Raw genomic sequence first — 13,017 nt, 5'->3', positions numbered from 1 at the left:
CTGTATTTCCTTACAGGTGGGATTAGTATAGGCTGCACATATTTTGGCCTTTTTTTTTTTTTAAATCCAGTCTGTTAATGTGCTTTTTGATTGGGGCTACTTAGGCCATTTAATGTGCTCGTTGATAGTTTGTTTTAAACACTCTTCTTTGTTTTCCATTTACCTCATCTGTTCTTTGTTTCCTTTCTCCCTCACTTGCTTTATTCTTATGTATTAAGTATATTTTATGGTTCCACAGGATCTGTTTTTCTAACTCATGAGTTATTTTTCTGTTTTGTTATTTTATTGGTTGTTTTACATTCTAAAATATACATCTCTAAGTAGTCACACAATTTTCAATTGATCTCATACTACTGCAGATTTAGTGTTAAGAAACACATCATAAGGTGGATGGACCCTCAAACTACTAAAAACCTACCATATGACCCAGCAATTCCTACTCCTAGGAATCTACCCAAAGGACACAAAAACATTAATCCAAAAGGAAACCTGCACTCCTATGTTTATTGCAGCACTATTAACAATAGCTAAGATATGGAAACAACCTAAGGGCCCAAAAATAGAAGACTGGGTCAAGAAGATGTGGTATATATACACAATGGAATACTATTCATCAATTAAAAAAGATAAACTCATGCCATTTGCAGTAACATGGATGGAACTAGAAGGGAATAAGCTCAGTGAAATGAGTCAGAAAGAAAAAAAAATATCAGATGGTATCACATATAGGAGGAATATAGGGAAACCAAACAAGGGATAGGGCGGGGAAGACAAACCTGTTAAGCAAACTATAAATCGGAGACATTCTTCAGGGGAAGGGGAGGGAGAGGGATCAAAAGAGGGGCAGGAAGAGCACAAGAGACCATGGTGATGGTTGAAGGGGACTACATCTGAGAGAAATCAAACACTGTACAAAAATGAACAATGATGTAAAATATATATATATATTTAAAAAATAAATTTTCATCATTATACTTTTTTTCTACCTTTTTGGCCTCTGTGCCATTACATCGAAATACTTCTTGTTTTAAACTGTTGAATTTGAAGACATAGCAACATTTGGTATAGAACTTATTTTCCCCACTATTGATGCAAAGCTTTTTTTTTTTTTAAAGATTTATTTATTTATTTATATAAGCACTGGGTACAGTCAGAAGCGCGGGAGGGTGAGAGAGATCACCAGAGCCAGAGCGGGAACAGAACAGGTAGACCGATGAAATACACTGCTGAGGGGAGCAGCAGGCGTGGCAGGAGAGGTCTGCGTGCCATGTGGGACCCACACCTGGCGGCCGAGGGTCGAACCGGCGCTGCAGAGGCTGCGGGCAGCCTTGTAGCCCAGCGCTCAACTGCTACGCCACCAGGGGAGGCCCAAAAGCTTTTATTAATGCTTTGTGAATTATAAAATTTTTCCATTTTGACTGTTTGAAAGAGTGATTTTTCTGTTCACTGTTCCTTCTGATCACTGAGTAGTTGTGTTCCTGGACTCAGTTTCGTTACATACATGTGCTGATCAATACTTAACTAGGGGCCTCCCTGATGGTGCAGGGGTTTAAGACACAGCACTATGAAGCTCTCCACAGCCACTGCAGCACGGATTTGATCCCTGGCCAGGGAGCTACTAATGTGGTGCAGCAAACCTCTCCTGACTTGCCTGCTACTCCCCTCAGCAGTGTATTTCCTTCAATCTGCCTGTTTTGTTCCCCATTCTGTCTCTGGAGAATCCTCTCACCCCCCAACTCCGCCCCACCTCTGACCTGTACCCTAGTTCTTATATTCATAAATAAATCTTTTAAAAAATACTTAACTAAATACTTGAGGATCATCTGAAATTTCCAAGCATTCCCTCTCCCCTTCAAATAGTCTTTCCTGTGAAGTACAGATGTCTTGTCTACCTCAGACTCATGGTGTCATTTCCTCAATTGAGGGAGACCATTAGGCTCTGTCTGAGTTTCTCACCCCTTCCCTGAGGCCTAGAAGTTAGACAACCTTTGGGTACACCTAAGTTTTTTCATCTTTCATAGGTCACTGAACTTACTTGACTGATATACAATGACTTTAACTCTGTTGTCTGTGTTTGTTGTTTGTTTAGTTTATATTTTGGAGTTCTTTAAGGTATTTTATATGGGGGAGTAAATCTGACACCTCTTTGTCCATAATAAGTCAAAGTTATTTAAACAAAGTTGGCTTTGAGAGATCAGATTTAACCATTTAAGACACATTTGTATTTTAAAAATCTAAAGTATGAATGTGTTTTAATTATAGTGTTGCCTTATAATTGTTGTTAGCCAAGAGGTAATTGGGTTGTAGTCATTGCATGAGCACATGTGAGCTTGACCCCATGGGTCAAAAACACAAGTCATCAGTCACTATACATGTTGTGTTTGATTGCCTTTTAAAATATCATCTGGGCCTCCCTGGTGGTGCAAGGGTTAAGATGCAACCTATGAAGCTATCTGCAGCCACTGCAGCAGGAGTTCGATTCCCGGCCAGTCAGGGAGCAACCCACATGGCGCAGCAGACCTCTCCTGACTCGCCTGCTGCTCCCCTCAGCAGTGTGCTTTGGTCAAGCTGCATGTTCTGGTCCCCACTCTGTCTCTGGTGAATCCTTTCACCCCCCATGCCCCCGTGCCTCTGGCCTGTACCCCAGCTCTTGTATGCATAAATAAATAAATCTTTAAAATAAATAAAGATAGATAAATAAATAAAATATCACCAAAAATTTAAAAAAAAAAGTTAGGTTCCTGTCTACCTCAACATGGTAAAATAGAGAGGTTAGGATCACCTTCTCCCCAACAACTATACAGATAAATATTTGCTCCAAGGGACACTCAAGTTTTCCGTGATAGACTAGTTCCAGGACTTTCCCACAGAGACCTCAAACTTAGGTTGGTGACTGCTGAGGGGAAGATGTGGGAGGATGTGATGGGGAGCATGACTGGATGAGTAGATACCCCAGTCAGCAGAATGGGTGGGGGTCTGCTATCTAAATCATGAAAGGCCACTCCAGGACACTGTGAATTTCCCTGAGGAACTTTACTCATAAATGTAGGCTCAGGTCTGACATGGGACATTGAGAACTCTGTGTGCAGGTTCAAAAAGTTGAAACATGGGAAGGTTCAAAAACCTACCCAAATGGGTTCTTGGAAGATCAAACTTTGAAGAATAAAGTGAGATGCCACAGCTGTCAGTAAGACAGCTTTGCATTCAGAATAATGTAAAAAAGTTAAGAATTTATTAAAGAGAAAGAAAGTAGAGTGCAGCTCTTATAAGGGAGAGATTTGCGAGTAAGATACCTGTGAAGTTTCCTACTGCATCAGGCACTGCTAAAGTCTGTTGCTTCATTTCCAGAGCTTTTTTTTTTTTTTTCTTTTCTCCTTGTTGTCGTTGTCCTTGGTCAGCAGATGTTTTCCTCTGTTATGACATTTGGCCAGTGGAAAACTACTGGGTGCTTATCTTACTCTCTGTCTCACTCTGACACTGGAAACTCCATAGGCACAAGTCTAACCCAGAACATTGGGCACTCTGCAACTGGAGTAGGCAAATAACACCCCTCCCAAGAAAATATCAAGCGATGTCAGGCTGAGCCAGGTCAGGCACCTTTGTGTATCCAATAGCAAAAAGAAAGACTAGTGGGATAACTCACTAACCCTTGGAAAGTATCAACTGATCTGCAGAACTTGCAGTCTTGGCCCCTTAAAAATAGTGTGATGGTGGTGGGGGGTGGCAGTGATGGCCATTGTTTGCTGCCATAGCTGGACAAAGGGTTACATGCTCCATTTTGGTGCCTTATATCTGCTGAGCCCATCTGAGCTGGGAATATGAGCTAGCTTTCCCCACCAGGAGACCTAAGCTTCATAGATTATTACCTGTACTGGAAAGGAATACCAGGAAGGCAGGATAGGATGTTAAGACAGCTAAAGTACCAAGCAGAACTTGCTGTGTAGAGAAAGGTGACAAGAGAGAGGTGACCATATTCACTTCTCAAATAGAGATCAAGTATTTAAGCACAAGTCTCCCTTCTCGTCCCATTGCATGCTAAGGTAAACTGAAAGAAATCTCAAAAACTAACCCCTCACTACCCAAAATATAACAAGCAAGTAAAGCAACACACATGCTTAGGAATAAAGAATATCTCAACAGAAGAAGAAAAAGCAAAACAAGAAAGGCAGAATGTTTGGGACAAATAAAATAGATACAGAAACAAGTTCCATCAGACTAAGACTTCACAACAACAATATTAAAAATATTCTAAATGAGCTACTGTAAGATAATTTTCGAAAGGAGATCCAAGAGCAATCAGAGCTATTCACCAAAGAGAATGAAAATATTAAAAGAACACAAAAAAAGAGACTTTCAGTGAAATGAAGGGAAATATGAAAAAGTGCTTTAAGTAAATAGAGTTAAACTTTTAGAAGAAATAATTTCAGAAGTAGCACATTAAAATGTACAAGTCACCTGATGAGAAAGAAAAGAGAAACAAGTCACAAGAAAAAAATGAGAAAACTATGAGAAATATCACCTCAATTTGAAGAGGAAACAAGGATAATGAGTATTCTAGAGGGTGAAGAGAGCTAGAAAGGAGCAGAGACACTATTTAAAGAATAACTGAGAATTTCCCAAACCTAAGCAGTGAATATTAAGTATGGATGTCCAGGAAGCAGAGAGAATAACCAGATTTTTTTTAATGGAAAAAGACACACACACAAGACATGTTTTACTTAAATTATCAAAAATCAAACAAAATATATAAAAACAAACAAGGAAAATGAAAATAATTCACAAAGACACCCAAGTTAGGCTTTCCTATTTTTTTTTTAAGATTTATTTATTTATTTATTTATTTGTTTGTTTGTTTATTTATTTATTTGCTTATGCAAGCACTGGGTACAGCCAGAAGCACGGGAAGGTGAGAGAATACACCAGTGCCAGAGTGGGGAACAGAACAGGCAGAAGGACCAAAGTACACTGCTGAGGGGAGCAGCAGGCGCGGCAGGAGAGGACTGCATGCCATGTGGGACCCTCACTGGTGGCCGGGGATCGACCCGGTGCTGCAGAGGCTGTAGGCAGCATCGCAGCCCAGCACCTAACCGCTGTGCCACCAGGGGAGGCCCAGATTTTCCTACTTTTTGACCCTAGTAGACACTCCAGACAAGAATAGAGTAGAAGGAAGTGTTCACAATCTTGAAAGACAAGAACCACCACCTAAGAACACTTTATCCTGTAAAATTATCATTCAATTATAAAAGTGAAGTAAATGCTTTCCAGACAAAAAAAAATTCTAGTGGAGTTTGTACCACCAGATCCACCCTACAAGAAATGTTGAAAGATGCTCTTCCACAAGAAAAGAAAAGAAAAAAGAATCACAACATGCCAAGAGTACAAAACCAGAAGTATGAGCCAAGATATTGTGAGTTAACAAAAAAATACTAAATGGGGAGGAATAAATGGACAGAACCTGTATAGTTAAATGGTAGAGTGGGCACCAACTTATAAAAAACTTAAGACATAGTAATTCAAACAAAACCCCCATCGTAACCACTTATGAATTTCCAGAATAGAGGTTCACATATGAGGAAACCAAGAAATTGACAGAATTGTTGGAGAAAGCCATCCAACAGAAGAGAGAATAAATGGAAAAAAAAAATTACAGAAAAAAAAAGCAAAACTCAAAAACAAAATGACAGATAATAACTAGTATATATTAATAATCACCCTAAATATGAATGGTCTGAACTCACCAATTAAAGAATAACATGAAAACGTGAGTCAAAAATATTCAGTTGTCTATACATTGTGTACAAGACACCCACTTAAAAAAAAGGATGAAAATAAACTAGTTAAAGATGGAAGTATGGGTTTACAAGATAATAATGTACAAAGAAAAGCAGGAACTGCTATTCTCATTTCAGATAAACTAGATTTTCACCTAAAAAAGTAATCAGAGACAAAACTGAACACTGATGATCAAGGGAACAATTCAGCAAGAAGATACACTTGTTATTAAAATTTATGCACCTAATACAGTGACGCTTAGTTATAGAAAGCAACTATTAACAAACCTAAAATAACATATGTACAAACCCACAATTATTGTTGGAGAGCTCAACATGCCACTGGCACAAAGGGATAGTTTATCCCAATAGAAAATTAACAAAGAAATGAGGGTGTTAAACGAAGTGTTAGCTCAGGGGGATTTAATGGACATTTATAGAGCTTTCCATTCCAAAAATAATGAATTCACTTCCTTCTCAAGTGCACATGGAACCTACTCAAGAATACATCATATAATGGGATATATAACATGTCTCAGTAAATAGTGAAAATAGAAGTTATATCAAACATCTTCACATATTACAGTGACATAAAGCTGGAAATTAACTACAAAAAGAATACTGGAATAAACCTAAACAGGTGGAGACTAAACAAAATTACTGTGGACAATTCGTGTGTGAAGGAAGAATTTAACAAAGAAATAAAAATCATCTAGAGACTAAAGAAAATGGAGAGAGAAGCTACCAGACCTTTTGGGATGCATTTGTGTGTGTGTGTGTGTGTGTGTGTGTGTGTGTAAAAGAACTGGGGTGTAGGTCAGAGGTGTGGGGGGTGAGAGAATTCAACAGAGATTGGGGAGCAGAAGCAGGCAGATGTACTGAAATACACTTCTAAGGGGAACAGCGAGTGACACAGGACAGATCTGCTGTGTCATATTTTGGTCAGCAACCTGGCCAGGGATTGAACTCGAGCTGTAGAGGTGATAGGCTGACAGTGCTGAGACTGAACCCTCAGGCCACCAGGGAGGCTCAGGGAAGTTTTAAAAGTAATACTGCATGGCAAATTCAAAGCAATACAGGGAACATAAAAAACAAACAAAACAGGAAACAGTAAGAAAAATCTCAAATAATTTAATGTTAAATAGGAATTAATTAGGAAAGAAGAACAAACAGCAAAAGGAAAGGAATATCAATTAGGAAAAATAAATGAAATAGAACAAAATACAGTTCAAAAGATCAGTGAATCTAAGAGCTGTTACTTTGAAAATAATAAACAAAATCCATCAGCCCTTAACTAGGCTTTCAAAGAAAATAATAGAGAATACCCAAGTAAACTACTGTTGATCAACATAGTATTGGACGTTCTAGCCAAAGTCAAGAAAAGAACATAAAAGGAATCCAAATTTGAAAAGAGAAAGTGAAACTGTCACTATTTGCAGATGACACGATACTGTATATTGAGGTCCCAGTTATCTACCAAAAAAACTACTGAAATAATAAAAGAATATACTAAAGTGGCAGGCTACAAAGTCAATATACAAAAATTAGTTGCATTTCTATATGCAGCCAATATGTTAGAAGAAAGGGAAATGAGGAAAACAATCTTGTTTACAGTCACACCAAAGGAAATATCTGGTAGTACACTTAATGAAGGTGGAGAAGGATCTATATATTAACAATTATAAAACTCTGTTAAGGGACATAATAAAACAAAATGTAATGGAAAGATATCTGGTGTTCATGGATTGGAATACATAATTGAAATAGCCATAATACCTAAAGTAATTGACAGATTCAGTGTAATACTTATCAAATCCCTGTGACTTTTTTCAAGGAAATTGAATAATTATGAAATTTGAATAAACCACAAAAGGCCCTAAATAGCTAAAGCAATTCAAAGAGAAAAGAATAAAATTGGAGGTATCACATTCCTTGCCTTGAAAGGATATTACAGAGGAACTGTAATCAAAACAAATAGGCACCTCTGGCCTGATCCTCAGTTCTTGTATGCATAAATAAATAAATCTTTAAAAAATGGTATTGGAAGAAAAATCATTCAGTACAGTGGCCAGATGTGCGGGAGGGTGAGAGGATTCACTAGAGACAGAGCGGGGAACAGAACAGGCAGACTGACTGAAATACACTGCTGAGGAGAGCAGCAGGCAAGACAGGAGAGGTCCGCTGTGCCATGTGGGAATCTCCCTGACGGGCCAGAATCGAACCTGCACTGCAGAGGCTGTGGACAGCTTCATAGCGCTATGCTCAACCACCTGCACCACCAGGGAGGCCCCAGTTAATCTTTAATAAAGGAGTTATGGCTGTACAGTGGTGAAAAGAAAGCCTCTTTAACAAATAGTGTTGGATAACAGGGAACAAAATAAAACTGCGACAAAATGAAACTGGTTCCATAATTTGCTCACAAAAATTAATTCATAATGGATTAAAGATTTGGATTTAGGAACAAATAATATAAAATACTTGGAAGAAAAATAAGAGTTACACTACAGAACATCTATCACAAAGATGTATTTAGGGACTGAACTCGAATAGCAAAGAAAACCAAAGCAAAAATAAACAAGTGGGACTACATAAAACTAAAAAGCCTTTGTACCTCAATACAGAATATCACAAAAACAAAAAGGCAACCTACAGAATGGGAAAAACTATTTCTACATTGTACATTTAACAAGGTGCTAATTTACAAATTTACAAGCTACTAGTACAATCCAACAATAGAAAAGCAGAGAACCCAATCAAAAAATGGGCAAGGGACCTAAATAGACAGTTTCTATGCATTTGTATGACCCACAGACATGAAAAATTGTCCAACATTACTTATTTCAGGGTAAACACAAATCAAAACCACAACCAGATCACCTCACTCCCGTGAGAATGTCCATGTCAAAAAGAATGGAAACAACAAATGTAGGTGAGAATGTAGTGAAAAAGGATCTCTTGATGATTTTATCAGATGTCATGTTTTCATTTCATCCATTATAATTATATTTTTACTAAGCAGAATTTTTCATGCAGTCAAACAATATGCTATGTAACAAAGAAAAAAAAGTGTAAGGATCATACATCCACTGTTAGTGGGATTGAAAGTTGGTACAGCCTCTATGGGAAATGTTTGGATATTTCTTTACAAAAAAAATTGAATATTTCATACTATCCAGCAATGCATCTGCTAGGTATTTATACAAAATAAATATGATAACTCTAGTAGAAAAGATTTATGTATTCCATTGTTCATAGCAGCACTGTTCCATAATTGCCACATCATGAAGCCAACCTACATGCCCTCCAGCAGAGGAATGGGTAAAGAAACTGTGGACTATATATTCATTGTAATATACTACACAATTGTTAAAAAGATGAAATAGTGATTTGGGGGACAAAGTGGATACACCTCAAGGTAATTATGTTAAGTGAAATAAGTCAGAATGTGAAACATATTGCATAGTTTCATTTATCTGTGGAATATAAATTGCCAAAAAGGAAAAAAAAATATACTCAAACCAATATATCACACATAAATCTTGGGCTTAGTGAAAGAATTTAATAGTTAACAGAGGGAACAGTGGGAAGAGAGGAGCAGCTGAGGGAGCAAGGCAGATGGGATATTATCATGGGTGGTTTGCTGGAGGATAAGAGGATCGTGTACACATATGGAGGAGCAAAAATGTCACCCTGAAATTAAAATAAATTTTAAAAATATCTTCAAAAAGATTTCATCATGGTTCTCCCTTGAAATAAAAAGTTATTATGAATAAGCAATGACTCAGACTAGAAAAAATCTGATAAAAATAGTGTATTAAATAAGTCTGTAAGTGCTCTTTCAACTAACATTAAATGGACATTTAAATTATAATGAAATAGGGCCTTCCCTGGTGGTGCAGCGGGTGAGCATTGGGCTGCGAAGCTGCCCACAGCCTCTGCAGCACCGCTTCGATCCCCAGCCGCCAGCGAGGGTCCCACATGGTGCGACAGACCTCTCCTGCCGCTCCAGTTGCTTTCCTCAGCAGTGTATTTTGTCTGTCTGTCTGTTCTGTTCACCGCTCTGGCTCTGGTGAATTCGTTCACCCTCCTGTGCTTATGACTGTACCCAGTGCTTAAATAAATAAATCTTTAAAAATAAATTATAAAGAAATATTTTATAATATAATTGGTAGCATTTTTCTTATTAATACATAAAATGTGTACCTTATTTTCAATGGCATCTTAGATTCAATTAAATACAACAAATTAGCCCAAAGATTGGTAAAACTAATCCAATTTAGTTCTGAAATACCAGCGGTTAAACAAGACTGAAGCTTAATCCTTATTTTTTTAAGATTTATTTATTTATTTATATAAGCACTGGGTACAGTCAGAAGCGTGGGAGGGTGAGAGAATTCACCAGAGCCATAGCGGGGAGCAGCAGGCAGAAGGACCGAAGTACACTGCTGAGGGGAGCAGCGGGCAGCAGGAGAGGTCTGCGTGCCATGCAGGACCCTCCTCTGGTGGCTGGGGAGCAGCCGGGGATCGAACCGGCCCTGCAGAGGCTGCGGGCAGCTTCACAACCCAGCACTCAACCGCTGCGCCACCGCGGAGGCCCAATTCTTTTTTTTTTTTTAAAGATTTATTTATTTATACAAGAGCTGGGGTATAGGCCAGAGGCACAGGAGGGTGAAAGAATTCACCAGAGACAGAATCGGGAGCAGAACAGGCAGACAGACCGAAAGCACTGCTGAGGGGAGCAGCGGTCGAGACAGTAGAGATCTGCCTCAACATGTGGGTATCTCCCTGGCTGTCCGGGAATTTAACCTGTGCTGCAGAGGCTGTGGACAGCTTCAAAGAGCTGCACTCAACCCGCTGCGCCACCGGGGAGGCCCCTGAAACTTAATCATTTCTCACATTTTCATTTTGGGTTACGTAGTGTTGGGGACTGAGGATCTTTCCATTCATCATGTTGCTTTATCAAATACAGAATATTGTCTTCATCTACATGGTTCATGTTGCTTTAGTGTTGTGCACACAGTTTTGGCAGTGGGAATAGGGAGAAAGGGAAGGGAATCACATGTTGCTTTCATTTAGAGTGACAACCTGTAAGTCACACATATGTGTTTTCAGCCCATTGGCCATAATGTCATATGACCACCAAGGAAACAAGAAAATGTATTTCAGGCCACAAGACCACCAAGGAGACGAGAAAATATATTTCAGGCCACAGGCCTAGCTGAAGTCAGAGGTTCCATTGCTATGGAAGGAGGGGAGAATGAATTTTTGGGGGGACAGGAACATTGATGCTCTGGGGGACCTTCAGGCTTTCAAAGTATTAGAGTTGTCTAAAGATGGAATAGATTTTCTGGAGAAGTAATGAGAGCCCCATGAGTAAAAATGTTCAAGGAAGACCTAACTGAAGACTTGGCAGTGACATCATAGAGGCACTTAAGCAGTGGTTGGGGATGGGACAATAGATGCTTTTAAATATCCTTCCCAATATATACTCAGGTCCTACTCTCTAAGTCTGTGACCCTGGAACCACTTGTTGTATATAAATCACTTGGCTGCTGTTATGCCCAGAATTGCTTCATGTTTGACTTCACTGCAAATGTCTGAATAAACAGAAACCTTCAGATTAAATTCTCATTCTCCAGAGATCAAGGGTAGGGGGTCAGAACAGCAATAACTAGGCAGGGATCTTAATCGAATGTTGATTGTCATAGGGTAGGGCAACTGTGTGAGTCAGGCAGAGTTTGTTTAATAGAGAAATGAGACTAGCTCTGGGTATATTCTTTTACAGGTCTCATTTTGGTGGACTTCTCAAACTTCTCCATTGCTCCTTATTTCTGAGTGCAAACACATATAGGAGCTCACATGCACTTCTAGTAGGAGTGTGAACTAGTGTAGTCATCCTACAGAGTAAATTGCATCATTTAGAAGAAATAAGAATATACATTACCTCTATCTCAGAGTTTGCACCCCCAAAATTTATTCAAATTTGTAGAAGTATATTCATTGTTGTGTTGTTTGTAGAGGGGTGTACATGGAAGCAAATTGAGAGTCTGTAGCTGAAAGAGTGGACAGGTAAAATGCCTCAGAAGCAAGGAATCCTGGATCTTAGCATCACAGTGCTACATGAAAACTATGTTAGTCAATCCTTTTGTTTGTTTGTGTGCATTAGAGTCTTTCATCTGCCTCAATGAAATAATGAAATACTATATTCTGAGTGAATGAAGAAAGAAATGTTTATTTTGTATAATTCTGGAGACTATAATTGCATGATTAAACACGATATAGGTATTTACAATTTTCTTCTCTGGCAAGGGCTCTTCCTATATAAATGGCTATCTCTTCCCTTTATCATCACATGACCTTTCCTCTATTCTTGTGCGGAAATAGAAAGAGCTCATATGTCTCTTTCTTTTCTTTTTTTTTTAAAGATTTATTTATTTATACAAGTACTGGGTATTGTCAGAAGCACGGGAGGGTGAGAGAATTCACCAGAGCGGGGAACAGAGCAGGCAGGTTGACGAAATACACTGCTGAGGGGAGCAGTGGGTGCAGCAGGAAAGGTTTGCGCGTCGTGTGGGACCCTTGCTGCCATCTGGGACCCTTTCCGCCGGCCAGGGATTGAACCGGTGCTGCAGAGGCTGTGGGCAGCTTCGCAGCCCAGCGCTCAACCGCTGTGCCACCAGGGGAGGCCCTGTCTCTTTTATTTATTTATTTATTTATTTATTTATTTATTTATTTATTTATTAAGTAATTTTTTTATAAATTTTATTTTTATATTCCCCATACAATTGCAATCCCCTTATTTTGACCCCAATCCCTCCCCTCCCCACACCCCTCCCCTCATAGAGTGTCTCTTGTTCATAGTTGTTTGTTGATTTTGATATTTTCTTTCTTATAGTTATTCTTTTTCCTGGTCCCTTATTTAAGTTTTCTAGATGCCTGCTATGAGTGAGACCATACGGTAATTTTCTTTTTCTTTCTGGCTTATTTCGCTGAGCATGATCCCTTCCAGCGCCACCCATGTTGCTGCAAATTGCATGTGTTTATCTTTTTTGAATGCTGAGTAATATTCCATGAAAGCCATAATCATCAAAACTGCATGGTATTGGAACCAGAACAGACACACAGACCAATGGAATTGAATAGAAAATCCAGAAATAAGCACACAGATTTATGGTCAACTAATCTTTGACAAAGGAGCAAAGACTGCATTGGAGCAAAGAAAGTTTGTTCACTAAATGGTGCTGGG

The 13,017-nt window shown here is 38.8% G+C and overlaps 1 protein-coding gene across 2 annotated transcripts in view; it reads left to right on the top strand.

The window, feature by feature from the left end:
- Positions 1-13,017, top strand: part of ZC4H2 (zinc finger C4H2-type containing) — a gene marked incomplete at both ends in the record, with an annotated part of 64,528 nt that overhangs the window by 24,486 nt on the left and 27,025 nt on the right. The window lies entirely within an intron of this gene.

This window comes from Talpa europaea (genome assembly GCF_964194135.1).
Source record: "Talpa europaea genome assembly, chromosome: X".
In the NCBI taxonomy this organism is placed as follows: domain Eukaryota; kingdom Metazoa; phylum Chordata; class Mammalia; order Eulipotyphla; family Talpidae; genus Talpa; species Talpa europaea.
This window is presented reverse-complemented; position numbering and strand designations above follow the sequence as displayed.